The sequence below is a fragment of the Bombus vosnesenskii genome, unplaced genomic scaffold (genome assembly GCF_011952255.1).
Source record: "Bombus vosnesenskii isolate JDL3184/JDL3185 unplaced genomic scaffold, Bvos_JDL3184-5_v1.1 scf7180000013314, whole genome shotgun sequence".
In the NCBI taxonomy this organism is placed as follows: domain Eukaryota; kingdom Metazoa; phylum Arthropoda; class Insecta; order Hymenoptera; family Apidae; genus Bombus; species Bombus vosnesenskii.
In genome coordinates, this window is record NW_022882960.1 from 5,508,990 (window position 1) to 5,525,857 (window position 16,868).

General features: G+C 35.5%; 1 protein-coding gene and 1 long non-coding RNA gene across 5 annotated transcripts in view; both read right to left on the bottom strand.

Moving 5' to 3' along the window:
• The window catches only part of LOC117235097 (UPF0489 protein C5orf22 homolog), a 1,027,617-nt gene that overhangs the window by 368,566 nt on the left and 642,183 nt on the right, over nt 1–16,868 (bottom strand). The gene's annotated exons all lie outside the window — the stretch shown is intronic.
• On the bottom strand, nt 6,308–8,784 carry LOC117235103. 3 transcript variants are annotated; one of them, XR_004493615.1, is made up of 3 exons: nt 8,574–8,784; nt 6,660–7,451; nt 6,308–6,588 (listed from the first exon to the last, which is right to left on the bottom strand). It is a non-coding gene; the product is annotated as an uncharacterized LOC117235103 (long non-coding RNA). The 3 variants fall into 3 exon arrangements; XR_004493616.1 differs by lacking the exon at nt 8,574–8,784 and having other exon boundaries at nt 6,660–7,020; nt 7,110–7,956; XR_004493617.1 differs by lacking the exon at nt 8,574–8,784 and having other exon boundaries at nt 6,660–7,020; nt 7,106–7,956.

Consider the following 16,868-nt stretch of genomic DNA (forward strand, 5'->3'; position numbering starts at 1 on the left):
ATTTATTGATAATATCTGTCTTGACTGCAAGATTTTAATATGCTATCTTGATCATAAGATCGTAATTTTCAATGTTACGTTCGATTCTCATCTTTTTGTTTGAAGTATTTGCTAACTTTCGCACCACAAAAGAAGCGCGATATAAAAAACGATACCTTTTTTATTGGCAACGAAATCCGACTTTTGAATTATGTAAACGATTATAAGAAAAAAGCTTTCAATTTTTGAAGCGGCTATCAAATAGCTTCTTAACCAATCTTTTACGATGCAACGAAATATTCCTGGGACTTTTTAATAGATCTGACGACAATACCACGATGCAGACACAAAAGGATCACGATGGTATAGATCGCTCGACAGACACGTAGAACGAGCGAAATAAATGATCCCAGCTGCTAAGGAAATGCAACACAGTTGCGTGGCAATTCGACTATTAATTATGTCAAATAAATGCTACATAGTAGCCAGTCCCATTGCTCCATCCCTAATGAATTCCGTGGCTAAAGATAATCGAAATATAAATCTCTTGACTCGTTTTAGAGAATAATAGCGAATTCCTTCAAAGTACCATTAGAATCTTCTTTGATTAAAATAAAGATACTACGAACTATAGATAAAATTAGAATCCAATTTAATCCTTCCATTGTGTTCGGGACTATATGATCCCATCGCGTCTTCAAATTACCGTAACCTTTTGTATTCAATTATACCGCAGCCAGATTGTTTCATTTTGTATATTATTATGGAGAGATACTTTAACAAATAAGAAGCAATTTCTCGTTAGATTTATCAAAAGATGAACAATCACAATTATTACACAACAATAGATAAGATAAAGTTTAACGTATATGATGAAAGGCATAAATTCGTTTAGAAACTATAGAATTTTTTAAAAGATTATCTTATAGAGAAACAAAAAAAATTTCGAACCCACGATTTAATATAATCTTTTTAAAAAACAAGTCTTATACAGACAAGAGGAAAATGTTGTAACTCCCCCTATTCACTTATTGCTGGTATTATAATACCTCTAAACTTTTAAGTTATTATTAGAACATATTATTATTCCTATAAACTAGAAGAAATCAATAATAAATTTTCTATGAAGAAGAAAATTTACAAAGTTCTATTTAACATTTAATTACAATTCCACGTTCACGTAACAATACTACCAAATTCAATTTATTTGAACCAATCGTTAAGTTACTCATTTGAGTTACTAAAGATGCACCAAATATTACTAAATAGTACATTCAAATTAAATAAATATTAAACCCAATATTAATCCTTTCTAACTCTCCCTGGCCTTCATAATTAATATCGCACCAAGTAGCTATGATTCCTTCGCTTTTCCCACAAAATTCTCCTTTCCATCAATCCCCATCTACGTATCGTACTGAAAACTAATTTTTTCCGAAATACTCCCTCAACATTCGTACTAACCGTTAAACGCAATCCGTTGCACTATCGACATTCGTCCTATCGCGGGATCCCGCCGGCACGAAACGGAAACTGATACGCTAGAAGGAAGGTGGTGCAACGCCTGCAGCTGACCCACTTTAACAGCTTCTATATCGGCGAATAAACAAGACGGAATGCTACCAATGCTATGGGGGACTTTCACTCGGAAGGCTCGTTCCTCGTTCAGAACCGGGACTAACCGCGCGGCGATCGATTGTTTTCGAAAGGTCGCCGCCCGGTCCTCCATTAACCAGTTTCCCATTAGTATTTAAGTTCCTCTCTTTTAGAATCGCTTAAAGGTCAGGCCGATGGACCGATCGTTTTATCATTTTTCAAAATAACCTCATCATCGTCGATACCTCTGTGCCTCCTTCTCCTAGCGTCTGGATAAACTGCGTGTGGGATAAAAAAGGGATACAGAGGGGGAGAGAAAGAGAGAGAGAGAGAGACAGAGGGAGGGAGAGAGAGAAGGGAAAATTGGGGGACAGGAACAGACAGGGCAGACTGATGGAAAATATTTACGTTTCATTACGTGTTCCGTGGAAGCCAATTAGCGCGAGTCGCCAACGCGAAAAACGTGAAAGGGAGCTCTTTGTGTCCCTTCGTTTTACGCCGCGCCGGCTCCATAGACTGAAACATACTCTCCGGACGATTCGTCAAGGTTACGCAATGCCGCAGAAACGATTGGAAATGAAATCCTTTCGTTCGAGGCCGTGTCTTGATTGTTTCAGATTTCGAGACATGCCGCCAATTTTCAAAAGTTTAACGACCGTGGGACAAGGGAAACCGTTGACTTTGCGGTTACGAAGATTTGTGAATAGAGTGCTCTCCAATTAGCAATTGTTCTTCGTCCATTGTTTTGAGGATTCGAAATTCATTCGACTTGACTACGTTCTTGGAAGTATAAAGAACTATCTATATATATAAATATATTTTTTATTAATACATATGATCATTTTAAATCCTCTTCATTACAGTTTTATTTATCTTCTTCTTTTATTTCATCTATAAAGTTGCTTTATATAGTTATAATATAGTACTAATGTACTATATTATTTCTATAAATTCTAAGGTATTTGATCTTCTGGTTTTTTCACACCACAACATGTAAAACTTGGAAAGTGAAAGTGCGAATTCAGAAATTTAACATTCCTTTATACCATATTGTCATATAACACTAACACAACAAACAATGTTGTCGATCCGTATGTATTTTCTTAGGTATTTCTCATATTACCAAATATGAACACAACAGTTGTTAGATGTACGATAAATCCATCTGATCGTTATACAATTTTACTTATTTCCTCTCTTCGATCATTATTTCATATTATAAAATGTATGTAGAGATACTCTTGAACGTAGGGGATCGCATTCTATCCCTATATTTCACGTGAGAGTTCGACTTCCTATCGAAAGATGTCTGTTTTGTCCCATAAGTACTGGAAGAATCGTCTCGCAGGATATTTTCGCCGTTCGTCCAGCAAAACATCCGTCACTGCGCTCGGTCGTTCCATAAATCTTGAAGAACGTTCGGTCGGCGTGGCGTACGGCAAGAAACGAACGCCGGGTCACCGGATATCGTTTAGATGCTCGCTCGGAACGCGGGCCGTACGAACAGAGTAAAGAAAGAACCGCGTTGATCGTATGTCACTTTCCAACGGAAAAAGAGAGCCAAGACGAAAGCTGAAAAGCTTGCGGAGATCGCGGTCAGGAATTATGTGAATTCATTAACAAACGTGTCATGCAATCAAACTGCTATTTACCAATCGATTAATTCAACGATCTGAGCGATTTACGGCCACGTAGCTGAACTATCGTCGCATCGCTGCTTGCTATGCGTTACTTTTCTTTCTCCTTTCCTCGTTTCTTATCTCGTCTGCTACGTATCTGTTTCCGTCATCTTCTTTCTTCTTTCTTCGTTATGCTCCGTGATAGCGTCGACGTACAAATTTTAATATTTTATATTATTACAGTAATTTATATATCGTTAGAATGATATTTTGTTAGAATTCGTTGTAATCGAAAGAATATTATTATTATATATATATTATATATCATTAGTAGATAATTAGCTACTTTTTGTACTGTTGCTAAATGGCTGAATAATTATTAATCGTTTACCTCAAACTTTCTATTTTTCAAACTCTTATTTTCAAATAGAACAGCTTCGTTTTATTGCACTATATCGTTTCATATCTAACAAACGTAATAAAATAGAGGACTCGTGTTGGATTCATCGGTTCGTTTTTTAATTGCCTCCTTGAAATTCTCTCCCCGTTCTATAACTACGATGGAGAAACCACACAAGGAACTTTATTCGCCAGCAAAACTGCTTAAGGGGTCGTGTATCGTCTACTATCGTTACATCGTATCGAGGCGTAAACGTTATTCCTTCGATGCAAGTATAATTGTCGAGTAAGTGATTGTCGATGGCCAGAGGGATGATCCTTGAAACAACCGAGGTGAACACACTGGCTACGCGAGGCGTTTTCATGCTTCTCCTATTCGTTTTCGTGAATTAGGTAAGAAATCATGCGTGTCGTAGTTATCTAGACTTTATAGCCGCGAAATAGGGCTGGACAACGTTCATGCTTGAGCGAAAGGCGTAGAATCGAACGATTTGGAAATGAAAAGGATTATCTGACAGGCATTGTCTGCTATAATGTGGAAACTAATCCATTCGTTTCGTCGCATATAGCATAGTATTAACTTATTGGAAAATTTTAGCCATTGTTGGCTAGAATCATTAGCTATCTAGAAATATTTTCTAGTAAAAAGCGTTAGTCAGGAATTCTGTCCTTTTGTTATTCAGGAAGATTTCTTTTTTGGTATGAAGAGTTTTTATTTTTCAGAGTGTTTCACATTATGATTATGTAACATAAAGGACTATTATAATTTCTTATTTTGTAAAGTAATACAGTAGACAAAGAATTATATGAAGCGTATTTTCTATAGATTGAAATGTGCAAATAATTTATTTACAAAAAGTTACTTTATAATTGAAATTTTACATAAAAAGGAGACAAGAAGTATAATTCATGTCATCTAGCTTGCTCCTTTAACCTAACGTTGGCTAGTAGATTGAGCAAATTATACACGGACACAGTAGTATGAACCGTTAGCGAATCAAAGTATGTACAATACGTAACGGTATAAGATTTTTTTACAGATTAAACGTAATATCTTGTTAGTCATTTTCATATATTATTATTTCACCTTTCGTTTAGCATGGTATGTCATTTTTCTATAATAATAATATGCAAGATACCAACAATATCCTAATACATTTTAACATCTATTCCAAGAATAATCGTGTAAGAAAAGTTACTGACTAAATGCAGTAAATTACGTTTAATACCTAGCCATAAATTTTCTGAATATAATCTCTTCGATATACGTAAACCGACAGGTCTTGATTTATTGCTACGTTGATACATTATGCATTTTCGAAACGTTTAAACAAGATGGATATTGATCACTCTACGTCAATAATAAGGAAAATAAGGGATTAGACATTGCATTTTACAATTGTTGCATGATTATTGAACACTGTGTGTTCGTACTGTTTATATATTTTTAATATATTATTTCTACGTCTGCTATAATATTATAATTTCAAACATTGTTGCTTATTATCTACTTATTAATATCCTGATTTATTCCTCTCATGTGTCGCTAACTATGAAAGATAATTTTTATGAAAATAGATCTTCAAATTCCCTCTAAAGGCGATTTAATTTAATTTTAATCCATTTCTTAATAGAAAACCATGGGCCGTATCTCATTTTACATTATAACAAATTTTCCACTGCTAGATTACACTTTAATATCCATTTTTCCCCTAATTATAAAAATTTATATAAAATCCTACAATTGCTAAAGTTTTTAGTAATCTGAAACATACCACCCCCTTCCAAATATAGAAATTCAACCGATGATTTCGGCTGATTGTGAGTCGCCAATGTGCATGTGAGTCGTCGCTATAGCGAATGATACGACTGTACCTAATTAATTGAGAACAAAAAAAAAAACAAGAAAAAGGAAAGAAGATCACTACCCTATATTACAAATTCCAAACCAGCTGACTAGAAACACCAAGCACGTAAGGTAAAAGGTATTGTAGTCAAGAATAGATTGATATTAAACCATTCCCGTGGAACTTGGATCGCAGCTTATTTCTAGCTGGCACGCTCGAAGCGTTAAACTCTATCTTTGTAACAAACACACGTTGCAAGTAAATTTTTCAGCAGCTCGATTTCACAGGCCAAGGTTATTAACACCCGATGGTTTCCGGTCGCTCGTTTCGCGATTTTATCGAAATAAATGCTACGTTTTACCACGCAACCGAACCACTTTCGACCGGGAACGCTTATTTGAATTTTACGACGAACCGGGTATTTTCGATTTTACAGTAATGGCGTCCTCGGTTGAGATACCTTGGAAATGCATCGTTGCATCATCGATATCTTCTACACATCGAACGCACGATCGTTTCTGCGGGATATGTATGCGCTATGACTAGTTTTAAAAGAATTTTTTCCTCCTGCTGCACCAGCGGCGGAGGCGGCATGATGCAACCAGCTGATTTTACATTTGATGGATTTCTATGGGTACTTGTACGCTTTGTGTACCAAATCAAATTCGATATTGCTAGTCGTTCTTCGCCGATCGAACGGTGGTTTCGTATACTTTTAATTCACAATTGAATTCGATACAAAATATCTGTTCGAAAGTTTCGCAGTAAAATGTAAGAAATGTTCGAGAGCTATCTTTGTGAAATCAATTACAATTCTTTACGACGTTTTATTATAATCTAAGTAACGTTATAATTTGTATTTTTTTTTTTTTTTTTTTAAAGAATGAATTCTTTTAATCTTTTACAGGTTACCAGCGTTCATTCGGTTTCTCATTTAGTTTTGTAACATTAAGAGTATCAAGATAAACGATATCCGGACGATGGTATTAGATGGAATAGAATGTACCAACTAAGATTGAATATATTTTAGATAGTATAGATTAGTACGTGCCAACTGATGATTGAAGATTGATATACTTTTTAATCTAATATTGTTTTATTACGAAACTCTGGATATTTCTCTTTGGCTACTGTGTTTAATGGCCAACCTGGAACAATATGTATTTTACATTTTACATTGCAGTATTTGATTTATTATATTCATAGTAAATAATCTTACCCTCTTTCTAATATGCTAGCTGTTAATGGATGGCCAGTACAGTTATCAGATCAGTTGTTCTTATTATTTCCATTTAAAGATGCGGAGTTTTTGTCTCCATAGTTCGTAATTTTTCTGTGCTCAATGATAGAGAACTTTCTAAAATAAATTTAACAGGAATTTCTTGCAATTTTCTGATTTCTAACTTAAATTAAGGAAACAAATCGAGTGTTTTTTAAGTCGTCATTTATTAGCCCCCTGTGTAATCTCGTTGAAGTTCTAGCAGATTACACGTTCGTACGAAACAGTGATTTATGATCAGTTGCTTTCGATTCTTATTGCATTCCTTGAATTCCACACTTCATCGGCACGGTTATTTTCCCTAGAATGCATTTGAATTTCAGCTCTTGGGGATACTCGTTTTATATCACCAGTTTCATTGATCTACAATATAAATCTGTAAGTACCAACTTCCAGCGAACATTCGTTTCATATTCTCTCGGTAGACTTAATTTTTTCCATCATAAATGTTGAAGTAACTACTTCGAGAAAAACTCTACATCTTTATTTATGTACATACATGACCTGCAGACTGCTATTATTCAGAAATATTCTAAATAAGGAGAGGTGCATATCATTGTACCCTTGAATATACATTATGTTTTGGTTTGTAAGGTCTAAGAACAAAAGAACTAATAAACAAATTTCTATTTACGTTCTCTGTAGCCTCTAGCTAAAGCTACAGGGTTAGCTTTTTTGGTAATGTCCTTTTGATATAAATATATGAGCGATCGATTCCATTGTCTAGTAACACTAAGAGAGAAAGGATCTGAATCGGCATAAACTTATACCTTTAGTTATTTCAATATACTTTTCCATTACAGATTCATTCACTCGTTCTTCAATCAGTCGATCTCAACCTCAATAATAAAAAATGTAGCATACTGTTGACGAACATATCGTTGAAATGAACTATTCCAATCTCATCAACCACGCCTATATGTGCAAACTAATTCCATTTTCTTGGGCCAATGAATACATACATACGATACGTTCACGCAATACGAATATACTAAATCCTATTTCTGTGGCTAATGAATGTTTACAGATTCAATATAATTAATATTTCACAGTAAAATTATGCGTTGTAACTTTGAATATCCATAATCCATAAAGTCACCAAAAACTTATTTAGTCCACGGATATACACTGGCATATTTAATATAAATTAGATGCTCTTCTCTGCTTTTAGTTTCTAGTTATTTTGCTATTAGGTTGTCCGAAAAGTTTCTTTCGTTTCATAAGGTGATAATAGATGGACAACAATTTCTTTTTTTTATTATTTTATTAAATTAGGTATGATCTATTTCGTTATATTTCTATCATTATGTTCGTGCATAATTCAATAAACTAATATAAAACAAAAAACATTGTGCGTCTATTATTTCCTTATAAAACGAAAGAAACTTTTCGGACAACCTAATACAAATCTGTTCTTTCATTCTTATCACAAGTGCTTTAAAATGTAAAATGCTAAGTAAAGGAGAAACTGTCAGATTTTTCGAATAAAGAGTATGTATAATATTTATGGTCGCAATAAAACGGCTTTTAAATTAAATTATTAATTAAACAAATTTTTACGCTTTAAACAATATCGATAAGTACGAAAAAACAATCCACGTCAGAAGGTTTAAGGACGTAGAATCACGCAAGTCGTCTTCCACCAACTCTCGTCCCACACTTGCATTACAACACCAAACACCCTCAAACCATAGCAAACTCGCTGCTAAATATTATCCGCCGCGCATTCAGCGATTCAAGACCAACTCACGATCAATCTCACCCACTATATTCTCGACACAAATCATACCAGTCATACACAGCATCGACAATACGTCCCACAACATTTTGTCGATGACCGCCCACTAGATGTACCGGCATAAATCAATCTTGATACACCAGCCACGAGCGACAGTGAACCAACCGGAAAAAAGAAACAAAAAGAAAAGAAAAAAAAAAAAAGAAAAAGAACAAGGAACGAAGCACAGACGACGTTCCGTGGCTCGTTGCCTGTCCGTGTCAGGCTTCTCGAGAAGCCGCCACTCCAACACGCATTTATCGATACACAGACTCATAAAACTATTCCAACACTTGTACACATCTTTTATGAATATATTATGTGTGTCATACGAAACATTTTGAAATTCATTAACGCTGTTACGAGACTTACGTAACCAACAATGATCTTATTGATGAAGTTTGAAACAAATCTAAAAATATACGTAGGAATTGGAAGATATTCAATATATATGTGTGTGTGAGTATTTCGTATAGATCACGAAAGTATTTAAGAGCTATCGTTGATTTTATTAATAAATCTCAAAATATAATACTTACTACATTCTTGAGATAGCCATTATATTAGGATAGCTATGTATACTAATTTTTAGTGAAACGTACTTTTAGCATCTTGCAACTTCTATAGTCAGATTGTTTCTAATTTTACCAATATACTCATGACAGTCGTGTCATTATAGTACTGATGAAATTTCAAAATGATTTATATGACACGCAGAATATATGCACAGAAATTTTGTATGATAGATGTTCAAATGCTTATAGAAACCTTTTACGAACATACAGATTGAAACTTCTATATACATCTTGAAATTAGTTTCAGATTTGACCAATATAATCATAACAGTCGTGTCTCATTACAGCGCTGATGAAATTTCAAAATGATTTATATGACACACATAATATATACGTGTAAGCTTCGTCTAATAATTTTCTGTGATATGTTCGAATATTTATAGAAATTCTTTACGAATATACCAGACTGCAACTTATGTACATCTTTCAATTTGTCTGGAATTTGACCAACACCAATATCGACATCGTCGCATCTCGTTACAAAGTTAATGAAAATTTTTTAATGTTTCGTATAATACGCGCAATATGAATGTACAAATTTTCTACGCCAAATATTCGAATACTTTCGTAAGCCAGTGCACGTCGAACCGATGTTCGGCGTTCTTCAGCGTCGCCCGGAGACGTGGCACGATCGGTTCTCGTAGTCGGAGTTCGGTCGTTGAGATCGATGGAAGGAAGCCAGCTGCCGCGGCAACCGGTTGGCGCCGCTCTGTCGAGCAACCTCCAGTCAAACAGAATCGGCTCTAGCCAAGTCTCCGCAGGGGGTTCTCTGGCCACGTTACGCGCATTTAGCACACAATGCGCGATTACAGCTTCGCGAGCGGATAATGAAACGATTTCCGCGATACGCGAATAATAACTTTGGCCTGCGGGACCCTCTATCGCTTTGTTTCGCCAACCGACGGTAACTTGCCTCCATGCACCGGCTCTTTTCGTGGATTACGAATTATTATTAATTGCGAACATTATGGAGTCGAGCGCGTATCGTGATATTTTTATGCTCTTCCACATTTTCAGTCTGATTATTCGTTTGAGTTTATCGTGTTATTCCCGCTACGGTTCTTTTCACGTGACAATTCTATTCCTTTTCACAAGTAAAAACAGGTTTAACGTTTGAAGAAAAATTTTAACACACCATCATTGATAACATCAACAACGATTCTTTTAGGCTTTCTTCAAATTTGAGAGGCTTGTTAGCACGATTGGGTCTAAAATGATTGAAAGAACGTAGAGGAGTTAATAGTCGACGACTAAGTTATTTAAAATGTAGTTGTCCGACTAAAAGTATCTAATTCTGTTGACGCAATCAGCATGTCTTTAGTTTTATGCGTTTTAAGAAAGTTAGTTGGAAAGCAACGGAGATAGCGGGAAATGTTGCTAAAACAAATATTATTACACAAAGTAAAAATATTTTTACTGAAAAGGTATGAAGCTCCTGGGGAAAGATTGTCATATTTTAGTGGCAGCGAATGTGCTAATGGATGGTTATTTGTAGAAAGCGGTTGTAATGCGGTGCCGATTTTAGATTATGGTTTCTGCGAGACAAATGGAATATATTTTTGTACTTGTAAGCTATTTTAAAAGGAGAAAGAATTTATGTTATAATTACTAAGCTTCGAGTATTATACCTTGTTTTAATCGAAAAAATTTAATCGAAAATTACCAAGAGATCTAGCGTTATCTGTTCCCGACTCTTCCATATGATATTTAAAATTCTTATCTTGACATGTCCCTTTTTCAACAATTTCTATTACACCTTTTTCAAATAAAAATAATTTCTAAAAAAATAAAATACATATAGTCATCGACAACAGCCCCATATATCTTATAAAAAATTCATCTGTATCATCTCTATCAAAAATGACTATACGCAAAGCAACGTCTCCTTTTCATCTAAAGCAAAAGGATACAGGTCGAAACCTATGAAACGACATTACAAAATGATGGTACGAGTGATAGACAAAGGAACAAGATACTCGCATCGTTGGACGCGACTCGCGAATGAAAAGCTCTTCAAAGGCAGACAAGTCACGGCTGAAAAGTCGCGTGCTTTTTTATCGTTAATTTATGGGCATCCGCGCGAACCTGCCATTTGTATTATTGTACTTACGACTGAGAGCTACTAATGGAAACTCCGTGTCCGCTAACGCATCGCGGATTAGACGCGAGATAGAGGCTGCGTTCCTACCGGAAAGAGCTGCGCTCGCGATCGTGCCACTCGCGTACACGATAAACCGAAATAGGTGTTCGAGCCTAAGCGCGATCTAGCCAGCAACGAGCCGAGTCTAATTTTAATGAGTTTCACTTTTTTATTGCGCCGGGGCAGTATCGGTCTGCTCGTTAATGGCCACGCTCCGATGCCGTTAGGATTTTTGTACAGTCATTCCTGCACCACGGGAAGCCGTTTGGCCTGTTAATTGCGTAATTACCTTTAAAGGAGAATACGGTACTGGCCGAGCGTTTTCTTTTATCACCGACCACTGGATATTTGATATTTTCACCTCGAAGCTAGAATAAGGAATTTAGGATGAAGGGTTTATAAATTGGTGGTGTTTCTCAGAACTATTCTTCATGAAATAATCAATAATAACTGAAATAAAAGTTTTGTCTGAACTTTATCTTTGCGATTCTTGATAAATCTGTTATTTATTTTATATAAATTATGTATGGAATTTTTTAAATATCTGAAAGAATAAATTGATCGTTGGTTACAATACTTTTTAAACGTACATAATTTGAGATGGAAGTACGAGTTTAGAGTTAATTTCTTGCCTTGCGATTTATTTTTTGTCACAGTACGCTCAATAGGAGGTAACGGTTATTATGTGCTAGATCAAAAACATTTATTAATATTCCGAATCTATAACTTAACCATAAATATCATTACTATCAATACTAGAATGTCTATAGATATTCATTAGTTGATTCTTGAATGAGTAATTTTTATTAATATTCGATATAAAATATTACGTAATAGTATTTCGTAGAGCTCGATACTTTAAATTGCAAAATGTATGATACATTTGATATACACGTTTAATAGTAAAAACTCCGAAGAAAATACGTAAATCTAAAGAAAACAGCACCTGAAACCCTTATTTTTGAAATACACAATATGCGTTTACACGAATACACGAAAACACGCTTAACTTTTATAAATATGTATTCGAAAAAATTGCATTCCGTTGGAAAAAAGCTAGAAGCTCCATACGTATTTTGAAGGAACTATGTTCTTAGTTTAATAGCCAAGCCATTGTTCGTCCGAGAGAAGAATTTTCTCCTGAAGTTTAAACCATGGTCGTTAAAAACGTAACGAGCCGTTTCAAATAGAAAACAACAATTGTTTTCGTACAAAGAGCACGATCGCGTTGATTATTTCTTCTTCGGGTTTTACCTTCGTACAAACAGTACGCGTTCCCGGTCTGAAATAACAGCCACGAACTCTAAACCCAGTCCGAAAACACCTTTCTCCGCTCAACTATAATATAATCGCACCAAAGATTCCAAGTTTCGCGAAAACAACCGACTATTTTGCCGTTTCGATCTCCTTCTTCGATCACAGAAACTCTATGAGAAGAAAACAGCAGAAAAGACCACAGATTCATTAACAAAAAGAAAAAGATCGCGGAATTTCCTACCAAAAAGAAGAAAAAGGTCCAGCTACACAGCTCAGTACTGATCTGCTCAATAAATTCGTCAAGTTACAGTGAACGATTTTATTGCGCCAACTAAGTAAACACAAGTAAAGTTCCGCGGGCTTATTAAATGGGCACGTTATTCATACGAGACTATAGTAAAAATTGGCAATGTGACGATCGTTTTCTCCAGTGCAATATACCTTGCATTATATTTTCCATCAAATTAACCAGACACGGATATAACCAATGAATTTTACATCCTTCTAACTGCACCGGGAAGGTAAATATTTCAACAATCAGGCAAAAAACTCGAAATTTACTGAAACCACTTTACACATAGCATTTTACGACTCAGGATACGTTTCATTTCGACCGAATGCTCGCATAAACCGGCAATAATTACAAGCTCCGGTTGCATACAGAAATGCCTATGCAACGTTTCTTAAATCAACCATACGTAGCGCAGAGAAAGACAGAAAGGGGTGGCGCGGCTTGTTTAACAGGTGAACATTACGTTGCCGACGATTTCCTCTTTCTCTGTGCGCGGAACTCGTGCGACTCTGCTCGAGATATTAAATTTTAATACTTGTACTGAAACATCGATGGGACATCGTAATTCAAAATTCAATTACCAGTACCGTTTCCCTCCTTCTTTCTGTAGCCCGCTGGTTAAAACACTGTCTCGAAGCGACGCGAACACCGCAGCGGTCGTCACGCTCGTTTTTCCATCGGCGCGGCCGCTACGAGGTTAATGAGAGGTAAGTGCGCCACGATCGGTATAATGAAATAGCTGCTGCGATACGAAAATAATAATCCGCGTCGTGGCCGCCTACCAAGATCGAGAAGCTCGATATTAATACGCCATAAGGTTTAGACAATTAGGATAATACCGCGTCCGGGCGAATAATTATAGCCCCGCCGCTTCGTACCATCTCTTTTCGCTCGCGTAATGGAAGAGGGAGAAGATGCGCACGGCCCAGACCCGCCTGTCGACGCGGTGTTTAATGACATTTAATAATCTCGCGATTCGCGGCACGGTAAACGCGATGTTTGCCTGTAATTACAATGTCCGCGCGGTATAAACACGAACGATACCGAGTTTCCTTTTTTCTGCACACTGCACCACCCTTTACGGCGACACTCCACCGCAACCGTATATAGGTACACGTGTGCGCAACAACGGCCGAAATTAAGCCGGCAGCTAATGGCCAGACAGAAAAAGTTCCTCGCGGTCGAACTCTTTTGTTTTATGCGCACACTTTCGCGCCAGCTTGATGCTCCGACATTAAATTCACCGCGATACAGCCGGAGACTTTTTGGCGTGCTTTAATTTCGGCTACCGCTCGCTACACCCGGGCACAGATGTTTCGACATCATTTTCGGAGACAGCTACTTTCTTTAATGAGAGGTTTCTCGGCTTCTTATGCTGCTCTTCTGATGGCGGACTAGTTCTTCGATGCACGTACAGACAGCAAAGCGTAAGGGGCGTAAGGACTGTGAATTTGGCAGATGATGCTTTCGATGTTTATGTCGTGATAAATAGATAAAGAGGGATGATGATTTCTTAGGAAAATAAGAAACGAAGTGCGTACGAGGTAATGGAATGGAGTATCTACATGCTCGATCAACGATTTTAAGACAATTGTCATACCGGTTTGTCGGAATTAGAAACAGCCAAGTAAGATCAAGAAACAGCAGGAAATATCTGACATTAGATATTTTATGTACGACAAAGGAAATACAAAGTCCTGACAAAATATATTAATAATTTCATTAGAAAGTACATGAAATTTAGAATTTACATAAAATTCTTCTATTTTTATGAAAATGAAAAGTGTTTTAAGATATTGTGTGAGGATATATCTATATATATATGTATAATGCTATGGAAGGAGTCGAAATTTTTTCGTGTCAAACGAGGTCAGTACATTCTACGATTTAAAAAAAAGAAGAAAGTTTCACAAACATAAAAATAACGATATTGGACATGAATAAGAAACTACTTCTGAAATTTATCTCGTTAAGAGCTTCTTTTTTTTTATTAATCTTCGTTCAGTTTAATGGATACTTGTGTATGTTTAGCAGAAAAACTTGAAACGTACTATGTACATTGAGGTAGTAAGAAAGTATGCTATCAACAAACCAGACAGTTATTGCAGAAAAGATACTACACATTGAGCAAAAAGTAAACTATTTAGTGGATATCAAAATTACGACCGTGTAATATATTGAAATTAGTTTTTAAACGATTTCATTAGGTTTTAAAGACGGAAAAAAGGATTTTAATTCTATATATTTATATATTATATTAATTAATACAGCTAATATGATAAACTGTTTCATTTAATTAGTTAAAGGAAATAAATAAAGAAAAGATATAAAAATAAACGTAGTAACTTCCTGTTGCATGCTTTCTTAATTGGATAATTATGTTATGTCGTGCGTTAGGTGAATCATTATAATTTACTCTTTTAAATAACTAAATAGCTTCAAGGTAATCCTGGCGATGAATTTCCACGTGCATCGATTAAAATGGAGCTGCTCGAAGGAAAATGACGCATTCCGTTTCTAGACAAGAAGATAACCAAGACGAGAACCTTGAGATTCGAAAAAGTGCTAAAAAACAAAAATTATTCCCAAGCATCTAATTATTTTATTTCGCGGAGAAATAAACACGTTCGACACAAGTATTTTTTACTATTTCCAAGGATAAAAATTTCTTTAACGCGTTAATTTGTGGTGATTCACCCTGTATATTTATTTTATGGTACATTAAACGCGTATAATCGCTTGGAAATAATGACCAATGAAGTAGAAAATTGACGAAGGTTTACCATATTTTACCCAATCTACTTTATATTCAATAAAATCATCAACACCGTAATCACCGGCTATATACTGCGATAAATAAAAATATATTAATACTTCGGCAAATAAATAAAAATTCACCGTTTAAATGCTGCAAATGTTTACCACTTAAAGCCTATGCACCTCATATGATAGCTACTAAAGCTATCAACATCAAGGTAAGAATATATTTATGAATAATTGATGATTTTAAATAAAATTCCACAAGAAGAATGTTTTAACGAAACTTTTCTGCATATAGTAGAATTTTACTACGTACGGACTTCATTTGTCTCGGTTACTGCTCGATTAACTCAACTAATATCGATCAAATCTACTTGTTTGATCTTGAACTTCTATCGCGAGTGAAAAATACTATGTAGTAGAGAGAATTGGCGAACACGTATTACAAGAACTGTTTGACTCCCGACAAGTTCAGATAAATTGAATTCTGACTTGCTCGCTTCCAGCCATTAATACACCATTAATAGACCACACACATTCTAACTAAAACAACAAAAACTCCTCCCTACTGACCGTCGCTAACACTACCGAGATGCACACTCTTCTATATTAAACAAACTATAAAACAAATGTAAATATTTGTAGCAACAAATAAAGGATTGGAAAGAAAAGTTGGAGTTTTATCATATTACAGAAACCGATCTGATCAAAAAACGATCTCGTAATTTTAATAGCATTGTTACGATTAAAACTTTTCTTCCGATTTATTGAAAATCTGTATGAAATATTTTTATTAAAAAGTTCGGATTTATAATTTGTTTATTGTGTATTCGATCGACCCTTACCTGTTTAATTCATTTTTATATTCTTTTTACAATGAATGTATGTGTATCTCAGTCAATGTGTCCCCCCAAGGTTGAATCAGTAAAGTAATAATTATAGAATGAACTATAAAAGAACGAAATTTCTTATGAAAAATAGTACAAAACTATCGCAAGAGATATGCATAATTTGGTTATGCCTGAAATGATTCATTATTCGAAGCAGCAAAATTTCAAACCGTACACGTAACATCGAAGATTGTGTATGCAAATATACAGTTTGAACCACGGTATAATATTATACGGCATGCGTATCATATGCGCAACAGCCTACACCGTTATCGTCGTCATTGCACGTTCACTGACAAAGGAATTATGTGTAAATCTGTTTGGCCACGGAATGTCGTTAAATTCGTCACATTGTGCCGGCGGTCTGACTCGGCCTGAAAATTAATGAAGGATTCGATCGTAGCGATCGGCCTTTAAGCTCGTAGCTTGTATTATTTACGAGAATCGGTAGCCTTATG